General features: G+C 35.7%; 1 protein-coding gene across 37 annotated transcripts in view; it reads left to right on the forward strand.

Annotated features, from left to right (window-relative positions):
• The window catches only part of Zbtb20 (zinc finger and BTB domain containing 20), an 809,739-nt gene that overhangs the window by 599,535 nt on the left and 198,122 nt on the right, over positions 1-12,082 (forward strand). The gene's annotated exons all lie outside the window — the stretch shown is intronic.

Below are 12,082 nucleotides of genomic sequence, written 5' to 3' on the forward strand. Positions count from 1 at the left end.
GTAGAATTTAGAATTGAATTAGCTAATTTTGAAAAAGACACAAGAGAGGAAAAAGAGAGTTTAATGGTTCAAAATTGATGTTATCCTCCAATGACAAGGATACCAGTGGAAGAAGAAGGGACTTTTCTAGAAAGACCAGTAATCTTCTTGGTTTGGGACTGATATCTAAGATGGCTGCCAGATGTTTTAATTTTTCAAAAAAGTGTAGGAGACTATAGATAATACAGCTCTGAAGCTCCAGAGCAAGGTCTGAGCTGGGGATACAAATTTGGAGTTATTTGTGAGGACAAGGTTGGTGAAGCCATAAGACCAGGTGAGATGACTTAAGGAGAAATTGTAGGAGACAAAGAAAACCTAAGACAAATACTAGGAAATGCCAATACCAGAAGAAAAGGGAGACAAAGAAAAAATAAGAAAGGACTATATAGACAGAAAAAAAGGAAAATCAGTCCAATATTGAGGAAATCAAAGATGCAGGGGCAATGGGGAGCACAACTGAAAACGTCTAAGGATTTGGCTCAAAAGAGGCCAATACTGACACTGAAGGTAAAGTACTAAAAGTAAAGTACCACAAGTGCAGTGATCTACTTAATAGTTTGCAGTTGTGGTAGTGGTGGTAGAAGACCTGTGTAAACTAAAAACACTTGTTTAAAGTCCGATACTTCTTCTATTTCTCTATTTGACTTTTCACTTATTCTTTCAATTGTTATTTCACAATTTTTCAAAACATTTAATTTGTATTTTATTTTGAGAACACGGTAGTACATGAAATATATTAAAGGGCTATGGTTGTCACAGTATATTTCCACACATACACACACAAAAAAATGAATGAATAAAACTCATCATCCTTATCTTCTGTATATTTAAAGACCAAAAAAAAAAAAAAAACCTGAATGACTTTTTTTAAGTTAAAACTGCTTTTACTACCTTCTCTATGTTCCAAACTAGCTATTTTCTATTTTGCAATTATTCAACAAACTAAAGTTCTGTGGGGAATGAGTAAAATACATGTGCTATCTTCAAATACCTACAGAAGAGATCAAAACAAGATAGAAAGTATGGTGAGAGAGACAGAAATGGTGTCTTGAAGGAAAAATTATCTCTGGGTTAGAAGGGATCTTAGTTAAGGCAATACAAATTTCTCTAAAATATAAATCCAAATCTCTATAGCTTCACATTATATGTTTCTTTTTTGCTTATGTAGAGTGGTCTGGGATCCAGGTTTGCAGAGACTCCATCATCCACAGCACATCTTGAGTATGACATCCAGCTAGAAGATCAGCAGAGAGAGAGAGACTAGTGAGAGTACAGGAGATTCTTATGGGTCAGGTTTAGAGCAGTACCTATCACTTCTACCAATATCCCATTGGCCAGAATGTGGTCACAAGACTATAACTATCTTCAGAGAAGGCTGAGAAATGGAGTTTAGTTATATACCAAGAGGAAAGGTCAAAGAATTTTAAAATAATTAGCCAGTGATACCAGTGACTACCTGCCAGTGAGGACCTCTTGGGTAGGATTTAGAATTATAGACAATGAGAACATGCAAGAGAATGTTGCAGAATGGGGAGCTGGTGTCAAAGGAAGAACCAATACTATTTTATCTGCTTGGATAGGACCTCCCATGTTGGTGGGATCACATTAGCTTTGAACATAAACTCTTTGATAATGTTGTTCTCTCACCTGACAATATTAGTCTAATTCAAAGAAAAAGTCTGCAACACATTTCAATTTACTTAATTAGATATTGTTAGAGCAGAGAGATGACCTCCCTGGGCTCTCATCTTTGAGGTCATGTCCTCGGAATCTCACAGTCAGTGTCAAAACTAGGACAGAACCCAGGTCTTCTAGCTTTTCTTCCAGTGCTCTTTCTGTGATGAAAGTACAAGATTGAACATTTTAAAACCACAATTATATAGAAATAACTGTGTAATTTCATCATAAATTATTTTGGTCATCTTACTTTAATTTCTACCTTCAAACTAAAGGAACTCAGTGAATGCTGATCTAAAACTTCTTCTATGGTAATCAACATAGGCAATATTTATTTTTTGGAACAAAAATACTGTTTTTTCTTACTATGAAGACCAGTATATATAACCTCTTATTCTGGTGTCTCATGTAGGCATTTAATGTCTAAATATACAGAACAAGGATGGATGAAATCAACATGTTTACTATTATTCTTTTACCTAAATTTAAAAAGAAATAGAGAACAAAAGGTGAATGATGAGTGAATTGCATGGCTATAATTGAGTGTGTGTTGATTTCATTGTTATAAAATTTTAATTGGCATGGATACTTAAATGTATATCAAAATGCATGTCACAGCTTTCGAACAAAAATAAATTTGACTTTGGAACACATTTTCTTTAGTGAGAATGATAAATTATCTCAGAGCTCATCATTCTCTATTTTTAAAAATCAAAGGTCAGTTCTTTAATTAAAAGATAAAGAAAAGTTCTCAGTCCATGTAGTTAGAATTAGGGTAATCGAGTAACAAAAATAAATAAATAAATAGGAGACATCTTAAAGAAGAAGAAGAAGACACCATCTTATCTTCATAATAATACATCCAAGAATAACTTTTCTAAAGTTTCATAAGACCCATTATTAAGTATCTCCCATTACAGTACAAGAAAGTGAAAATTGCAATGCATAACAAAGAATTTCTTCTAAATTTACTCATTTCATTTTCAATCACAGGGATTAATTATTTTATCCTATTAAATAATAGGTCTCTTATATGTCAACATTCTCTTTTTCAAAACAATTCATGAATATGAAGGTCAGCCTTCCAGGATAGGAAATAAACACATATGATACTAAATTAGAATTACTGGTAAATGATTGTATTAAGTACAGCTGTCTGTACTCTCACTACAGCCTGACAGACTCCTCCACTTGTTTCCATGGAAGATTAGTCAACTTTGTTTTATACCCCTAAGGTTATGACAAGGTATTGCAAAGATCAGTATATAATACAGTTGAACATTTATCAAACCCATCTTTGAGAATGTCTCTCTGAAAATGATGCCCCTGTATCTGGTTGTGTATATGATGACAATGCTCTACAACTCTCAAAGGGCCTCCATCACTATAGGCCCAAACATTGGTGGATGCAGACAGGGTATACAAAAGTGTTTGAGTGATGTTTTGGCAAACAGCAAAGGCTTATGATAAACCAATGTTTCTGGACTGAGTGCCAGAAACATTCTACTTCCTATGTAAGACTTGCCCTCCTGTGAGACTCCAATCAGATTTTTGGACCTGCCATCTAGTGGCCACTGAAATAACAAGGCAATCATTACATTTTGGTCTTCATTTCAGAATTGGGGTTTAAATGCAGTTCATCTGTAAATATGGAGGTGCTCCACTGATGAAGCTGTAGTCCCCTCCTCTTTCACTAGATACATGCCATTTTCATAGAGGAGCTTCAATCAGACCATTTGTTATATGTGCAAGAAAAACAGATTTTTTTTTTCCATGCAAAATGATACACTTTGCACCTGAATTGAAAGGGTGGCAGAGGAGAAAGAAGGAAGAAAAGAAAGTCTTCCATTATTTAAAGATCTGCAGTGGTGAAAGGAAAAGGGATGGGGGAGAAGGGGAAGCTAGAGAGTAGGCATATATTCTGTCAAGTAGCTCTACTTGTGAGACTAATTGTTACAAACTGTGCACCCAACAGAGTAAACCTCTTATTTTGCTGCTTTTCTCTGATCCCCCACATAGCTGTAATGTTCTAGTTGTTTTTCCCTGTCCTATAAACCACATAGGCATTTGATATTATGCATAGTGTTGGCAAAGGAACAATTTACAAATGAATTAAGTAGGTAATAATGTATTAGAACTTAGGTCTATGGAAATATATGTTACAGTAGCAAAACCTGGTAAGAGGTTAGTTTTCTCTCTTTTTTTTCTCTCTATTATAATCCCTGGTTGTTCATTTTACTTTTACCAGGGGTTTATTCATAGAACGTAAAAATGCACAGTGGGCTACTATTATTATTTATTATTTAACAAAGAAACATGAATATACAGAGCAAAGGCCAGTTTGTGAACTATGCCAGACAGTCCCCAGTCCACAAGACCTCACAATACAACTCTGAAGCAAGTCCTGGAAAATATAAGACAGAATGAAAACAGATGGGTGAATGATACTTATTCAATATCTTAAATATAGAATTCAGTAGTGCAGGTGCATCTTCAGATGTTATTTGAAAGAAGAGACAGAATATCTTGGCATTGTGTCATTTATTCATAAATATTATAAATTTTATATTATTTGAGAAACTATTCTAAATATACAGGGTAGTTTAAAAGAAGGTGTGAAAGCCAATTCCCTTAAATGAGACAAAGGGCAAACTGAGAGAGAAATGAGGTGAAGAAAAGAAAGTAGAGAAGAACCAGGCCAAGGAAGGACCCAAGGAAAAACAAAACCAAAGAGGGTATATAAAGTTTGAAAGAAAAGAAATGCAGAGATTAAAAAAAAAACTAAAATAAAAAATAAAAACAACCAAGGAGAAGGATGGCCTTGGAAGCTATGTTCTAAATATACATTAAATTTTCCAAGAGAATCTGGGAACAATAATGGCAAGGACAATGATTTAGTTATGGAAATTGCAACACAAGTGTGTAGAATTCTGTGTTATGGACAAAGGGGTAGGTTTTGGTCTTGAAGACAGTATTGATAGAGCTAGAAGAATAGATTTAGCTAACAGCAGAATAAAAGGCAAGAAATGAGTAGAATTTGCCAAATTGTTGAGAAAGATGGAAGTCAATGAAGCTATCCAATAGGACCATAATACTTTTCTTTCTTTTTTTTTTCAAGCATCCATGATCTGTCTACACTATTGTTATACTGACAACTATACTGATTACTATAGATGTGAACTAGGACCCCTGAGCCAAAATTAAACCCATATTTAAAGTAAAAGGTAAGATTAACACACCTGAAACAATTAGGAAATATAAGGCAGCTGATGATGTTGAGGACAGGTGGCAGGGCTTTAGAGAAGGGGGAAATCAGCAGACCCCACAGAGTGATGGAAACCCATTCAGGAAGTAAGGCCCACCACTGGTACTTTAAGAAGTGGTGTATGGGGAATCAACATCATAAATATGATGAAATTCATCAATACAGAAATTAGTATGGTGGTTTGGGGGAGCAGCAAAATGACTTCCCTGATTGAAATAGATGGTTTGAAAAGGAGCATAGGAAGAAAACAGGTAGGATGGTGGAGTGAGGCTATATTGTGTGAACCTGAGAAAGTAAGAGCTTATCAACATATTATGGGATCATTCACTCATTTATTCTAGAAGTGATGATTGAGAGTTTATTATGTGCAAGGCACAAAATAGACAAGGCTTGCCCCCTTATGGAATTATATATCCCACAAGAAATATGTAGTATATTCCATATTTTTTTCATACACACACACCTTACAGAATTTATGTTCCAATGAAGAAAAATAGAAGCTGCCAAACAAAAAAAGTTAACAAATAAATGAACAAGGTAACTTCTAATAGTCACTATAGACATTCCCTTAATCCTATTCTTTAATTCTCCTTCTCCAGTTATCTTTTTCACCACCAGTTTAGTATAACTATTTGTGCTAAGGTCTCCAGTGACGTTCATTTTGCCAAATCCATTAACCAAGTTGTAGTCTTCATTTTTCTTGATCTCTCAGCATCATTTTACTTGGCTCATTATTATTTTACCACTAAAATATTTTCTTCACTTGGCATTCAATTTACCAACTCTCCTGTTTCCTTTTCCTTCTTCCCAGCCTACTACTTCTCAGTTTTATTTGCTGGTGTAGTTTCATTTCTCATTGTGAAAACATTAGAGGGTCCTAGGGCTCAATCTTTGAACCTCTTTCCTTCTTTTCTCCATGTACGTTTTTAAGATTCACACCCTAACTATGGTTCAAACTTGTGTTTCTAGTCCCAGCTTTCTCAAAATTCTAGGTTCACATATTCAATGGCCTACTGACCATCTCCACTATTTCTGTTATGCTTTGGATATAAAGTATACCCCAAAGATTCACACGTTGAAGGCTTCGTCCCACATGCAGCAATGTTCAGATGTGGTGCATTTGAGCAGTGGCTCATGAGGACTCTGATAGCTGAATGGACTACTGGGAGGTCCTACATACCATAGGAGGTGGAACTAGTTGAAGGAGTGGGTCTTTGGGGGCATGAACTTCAGGACTATATTTTGTCTCTGGCACCTTCCTTCCTCTCTTTTTCCAGGCTATCATGAGTTGAATAGTTTTCTCTGTGACACCCCTCCACCATGATGCTCTGCCTTACCCTAGGCCCAGAGCAATGGAGCCACTCTGGACTAAAAGTGCTGAAACCATGAGCCAAAATAAATCTTTTCTCCTCTAAGTTGATTTTCTCAGCTGTTTTGTCATAGTGACAGAAAGCTAACTAACACAATGTCTAACAAGTATTCCAAACTTAATGTACCACAAATGGAATCCTATTTTACCTAATAAATATGCTGACTTCTCCATCTTGGTAACTCAGTATCTCCATTCTTAGAGTTGCTCAATTCAAAATTTTTTTTTCCTCCTTTACTTTTATTTCTCTCACAAATAAAATCAATGAACAACTTATATAGTTCTGCCTTCAAAATATATCCAAAATCTTACCATTTTCCATCCTCAACATTTCTACAACCTGGTTTCAAAGTACTGTCATATCCAACCTGGATTATTACAGTAGCCTCCTAATTATGTTTCCTGCTTCTGACCTTACCACTTACAATCTATTCTCCAAAGGTAGCTATTGATTGTTTTCAATGTATGTAATGTACTTGCCATCAGATCATATCACTCCTCTGATAGGAACTCTAATGACTCCCCATCTCACTTGGAAGAAAAGCTAAAACCTTCACAATAGCCCACAAGGCCCTCCACATTTAGTCTCCCCTATGACCCTTGTGTTCTCATTTAATTCTAGATCCCTCACTCACTCCTCTCAAGCCTCATTGGCCTCCTTGCTTTCCTTAAACCCCCCAAGCATGCTTTCACCTTGTGACCTTTGCACTTGCTTTTCTTACAGCCTTCTTATGATTATAGACATTTCTTGTGATTCTTACAAACAAGAAAAAGCTTGTTTGTTCATCATCTTCAGGCCTTTGCTCAATTTTCACTTCTAAGTATTAAGGCCTTTCATAACCTCCATATTTAAAATTGTAGCCCCTCCTTTGCTTTATAGCACTTAACTACTTTCAGACATGATATATGTTCATTATATGTTCATTTACATGTTTATTTCTACTTGCCATGAAAGCAGGAGCTTTTTGATTTTGTTTTTGATTGATTGTAGGAGCTTTTTGTTTTTGTTTTTTGTCTGTTTTGTATTCTGAAAAAACCCCAGTGCCTAAATCCATGCCTGCCACATAGTGTTCAGTAAATATTTGTGGGGTAAATCAAAGAAGAGAATGAATGCTCCTTTCACTGAGTTTCCTGGTATTTTTATTAAATGCAAAACATAATATTGTGGCATGGGCCCTAAGATTCTCCATGGCAAAATTTTCAGATTTTGTAAAATTAATTTTGAAATTAAGAACACTTATGTAAATATATCCAGAATATTAAGATAGGCCACTATTTCTGTTCAGTACCCAAAGCAGCAACATCCAAAGTATTTATTATCTTTTTTCATTCAGTAAATGTTTACCAGGGAATATGGGTGCTCTAGACACATGTAGTGACATGTGCAAGGGCTCAGAAGCAGTAGAGAACAAGCTGCAATGGACTTGCAATATTACAAGTGACGGCTAATGGTGCTGATGTAGTACAGTGGGGCAAAAGAGGTGAAAATGTGAGAAACATCATGAAGTAAAAGGTCATCATTATCAAGAAACCTGATTAGTGAAGACACAAAATATTGTCTACCTTTATCAGGCTATTAAGTGGAAAGTGATTATAAAACATTAGAGTGGAACTTGAACATAGAGGACATGGGTTGTAAAATTCCCTTTATAGGATATAGACTTAAAAATCCCTCATTGTCATAGTGACTATAAAAGTATTCAATATGCTTACTTCTGACCCTGGTAAAATTATTGTAGAAGATGCTCCCACATTAAACCCTAACTTTGTTTTTCTTCCATTCCAACAAATGACAGTTGAAATAGTTTAAGTTCCCAAATTTTCTACCTAGAAAGTAATCTTACCCTTCCTGAACGCATTTTTTCTTATTTTATCCAAAGAAATTTGTAAGAAATATATATATATATATATATATATATNTGTGAGTGTGTGTGTATGTGTTTGCTTGTAAAAAAAGTAAAGTTATGAAGAAAATTAGCTTTTTTAAATTTGTAAGTTTAATAAGTTGATATTACTTTAAAACTCAATTTACTGTTAAGTATTGCTTTCTATACACAAAAGTCTTCTTTGGATATTAAAGAAATTTCATTAGAATTGGAAATCATTATGGGCTGATGATTATTTGAAGAGTGATGAAAAAGCAACAGATGAGAGCTGGGATGTAGCTCAGTGGTAGAGTGTTTCTTAGCATATGTGAAGCCTTGGGTTCAGTGCTCAGCATTACAAAGCAGGAAGAAAGGAAGGGGCAAGAGATGACTCCCAGGAATGGCATCTGAAAGGAGGATGAGGGGTAATGCTATTCACTCAGTCGAGGACCAAAAGAAGATGAAAAAATGTGGAGGAGAACATGAGTTCAGCTTTGGGCATGTTGAATTGTGAATGCTTTTTAGACATCCAATTGGAATTTTTCAATAGGTCATTTTGTATAGAAGGTTAGAAGTCAAGAGAGAATTGATGATTCAAGATATAGATTTAGAAGGCATTTTAAAACAGGGACATATGAGTGTCCAGTAGACAAGTAGACACGTTAGTCTGAAGTATGTGTAATACAACATTACAAGATACAGTCCTGGATATCCAGGAACTTATATAATCACTTCTCTGATATTTTTGTCAACTAGTTTTCTCTTAAATTCACTCCCACTCATCCCTGGCACTAACACACATCCTATTCTCTGTCTTCCTTTCTATTTAAAAACTGAACTTCACCACCAAGACCTTTTATATTGTAGATAGATATGCCTTGATTTCTGTAATAATTGTGTACTTCAAAAACCTATGCAGGAAAAGTTTATTTACATAAGATTACCCTTACTAAACTAAAATTTCATTACTTTAAGAAACTATGAAATGAATTTGCACTCTCAAAAATGTACCCCTAATTAATTTATTATATAAGGATTTCAATCAGTTTTCATTTCTGTTGTGCATGATATTCATTCATAATGTCAAATCATTGGGATATTTAAGTAGAACCCTATTAAATAATGGGGAGTCATTTTTTATTTTCCACTCTCAGGGAAGGAAACAGAGGCCCACTGAGAAGTGGTTCTCTAAGTGTCTGCCTTTTAGAAGTCAGCTTTCCTACAGAATATAACCTTTCATTTTAATGTTCTTTGACGTTTTTATGTCTTGCCCTGAATCATTTTAAACATGTTTTCTAGATATACCCTTTTTCACCCCTATGCCTCAGTAGATCTATTTATTTACTTTTTAATTTTAGAGTATCTTATAACTGTTCTGTCCTCCCATACTTGAAATTTTCCTGACAGAGGCAGCCATTGAGTGGAAGGTTTAGTTGGTTTTATCATAGTAGTTGTAATCTCTGTTGTCCCAGTTTTCTAGAATCTGTGATCATCTGGGACTTCCCCCTGCTGTGCCTCTCTATTGGTAGTCTCATTTTCCTTCTTGTGTCTTATCTATCTATCTCCAAAAAAGCTTCTGCAAAATGTGTCTTCCCCACCAATCACAATGCTACACTGTTAGTGTATGCAGTCTCTATGGTAACTGGGTTATAGGCCACAACACCAAGATTACTGGAGCCACCATCATAGTGGGGAAATTGGCACAAGCCCTCCTCTGGCACCACACAAGTTTCCCTGATGAAACTGAAATCAGATACTAGTATTTTAATAAGCAGGGCAAGCAAGGTGGCAGAGGCTACAAATCCAATCTCTCTAAAGCCATATTATTAGGATTTGATGGCATTCTTGATATTATTTTCATGAAGAAAGCCTGGTGTGCTGATCTTGACCATACATGGATAAACTAGTTGAATTCAAGAAGAAGGTTCCTTTTCTTACAGATACATGACTAGTCTCTAAACAATCTAATTTTACTGAAATTAGAATATATTCTTAGTAAGCTCAAGGAAATTACCAGTGCACAGTAAAAATTATTCACTGGCATTTTAAGAACACAATTTTTTAGGTGGTTTCTCCAGCAACTACATATTGCCCCAGTAAGGTCAAAAAGCAAAATTGGCTCTGTCTGAGTATTCTTGAGAACAGAGGCAGTCCTGTTGAGTCAGGAAGGAGTGAAGATTAAGCAGTGAGGCTCATCTGGTATGCTTCCTCTAGAACTGAACCTTCCTTACAGATAGAGGAAATGACAGACTCCCAGGACAGACTCCCAATAGAAACACAGGGCCTAAAGCAGGGTTTTATAACCTTAGCCCTGTTGACATTTGGGCCACATAAACTTTTGTTGTACAGGGCCATCCTGTGCATTGCAGAATGGCTAACAGCATCCCTGTCATATACCCACTAGATGCCAGTAGCATCTCCAACTATAATAACTGAAAAATCAAACATCCCCAGGTGGGGGTAAAAACAGGTCCAGTTTGAGAACCACTGGCCCAAAGAAAGATGAGGCTTAGGTAAGAAATGAGTTTGAGAATTCCTTAGAAACCAAAACATTTGTTCAACGAGTCACTCAGGAGGTCTATATTGAGCCATTCCTATTTTCCAGGCTCTCTTCTGTTTATCAGGAATAGGACAATGAGCAAGTCTTGATCTCATGGAACTTACATTCTAGTGGATGTCTGTCATATGTTTCTAACCAGCTGTATCCCATTCCCTCCAAACAGCCGAACAGAAAATGCTTTAAACCAACTAAGGACCAAGGAAAGAAAACACAAGTTCATATTTGAAAACCCTTTTTTCAGTTTATGAACCTCAAAAATGGCTTTGATTTAAGAATGAAGCTTGGCAAGTGATTAATTCATATGTTTTAGTTTATAGTATGTTTTAATCATTTTGGGTGTTTTCAAAACAAATGGTGAGATTACGGGTCCCCCCCCCCTCTATTTTTGGCCCCTTTCCTCTGGAGAGCCCTTCTTTTTTGATTAGTTTTGGTGCTCTTATTATATTTAAGGAATGCTTTTAAGTACTTGCAATGTGTGCACGTGGGTGAAAGAAAATGAGGAAGAAAAAAACCTTAGACTACATGATCCCTGCTCAAACACCACCTCCTCAAGAAAGCCTCCTCAGAAACCCCTCTTCAGCAAGCCCCTGACCCAGGTGTTCTCTAAGTACTTCTTCGAATATCGTTACTGTGCGTATTCCCTGTTCCCCATCTTGGTTGCAATTAAGGAGCCAAATGTGAAATTCATTGTTCACGTTTTTTTCTTCAGAATGTAAGCTTAGTGGGATTCTTACTACATCCACTCTGTTCACAATTCTAATATTTTCAGTACACAGGAAGTGTTTAAGAATACATGTTGAATGTCTCATGACTGAGAAACCCAGGTTTGAAGATGTCTTGCCTAAACACTTTTAACCTATGAGCTGCCTATGGTTTATCCTGCCCCAACTCTGGGTCTTCATTGGGCTGATCACTATTTTATAGAGTATGAAGTAACATATTTGCTTTTTAGTACCAATGAAACTCCCAAAGTCAGAAATTCTAGAGAATAGTTTAGGTTCATTAATCTTAAGGCAATTTCAGGCTTACACAGAGATTTCAAGAATGTAAGTGAAATAATAAGGCATGGGATTTGTGAGTATTTCTAATGCCATGAGCTTTTATCAAGAGTTAAAGTATTTAGAAGATATATACTTATGTTTATCTGTGGGAGGTACAGAGTAAAATTGTAAAACTATTTACATGTTTTCTTAGTTAATGTTTGTTTCCTCTACTAGAATTTGAGTTCCTTGAAAATGGAGAACTTGATCTGTCAATGATGTTATCTTATGTGCCTAGAATAGTGCATGACACAAAACAGGCAAATA

This window comes from Marmota marmota, unplaced genomic scaffold, assembly GCF_001458135.2.
Source record: "Marmota marmota marmota unplaced genomic scaffold, marMar, whole genome shotgun sequence".
Classification (NCBI taxonomy): Eukaryota; Metazoa; Chordata; class Mammalia; order Rodentia; family Sciuridae; genus Marmota; species Marmota marmota.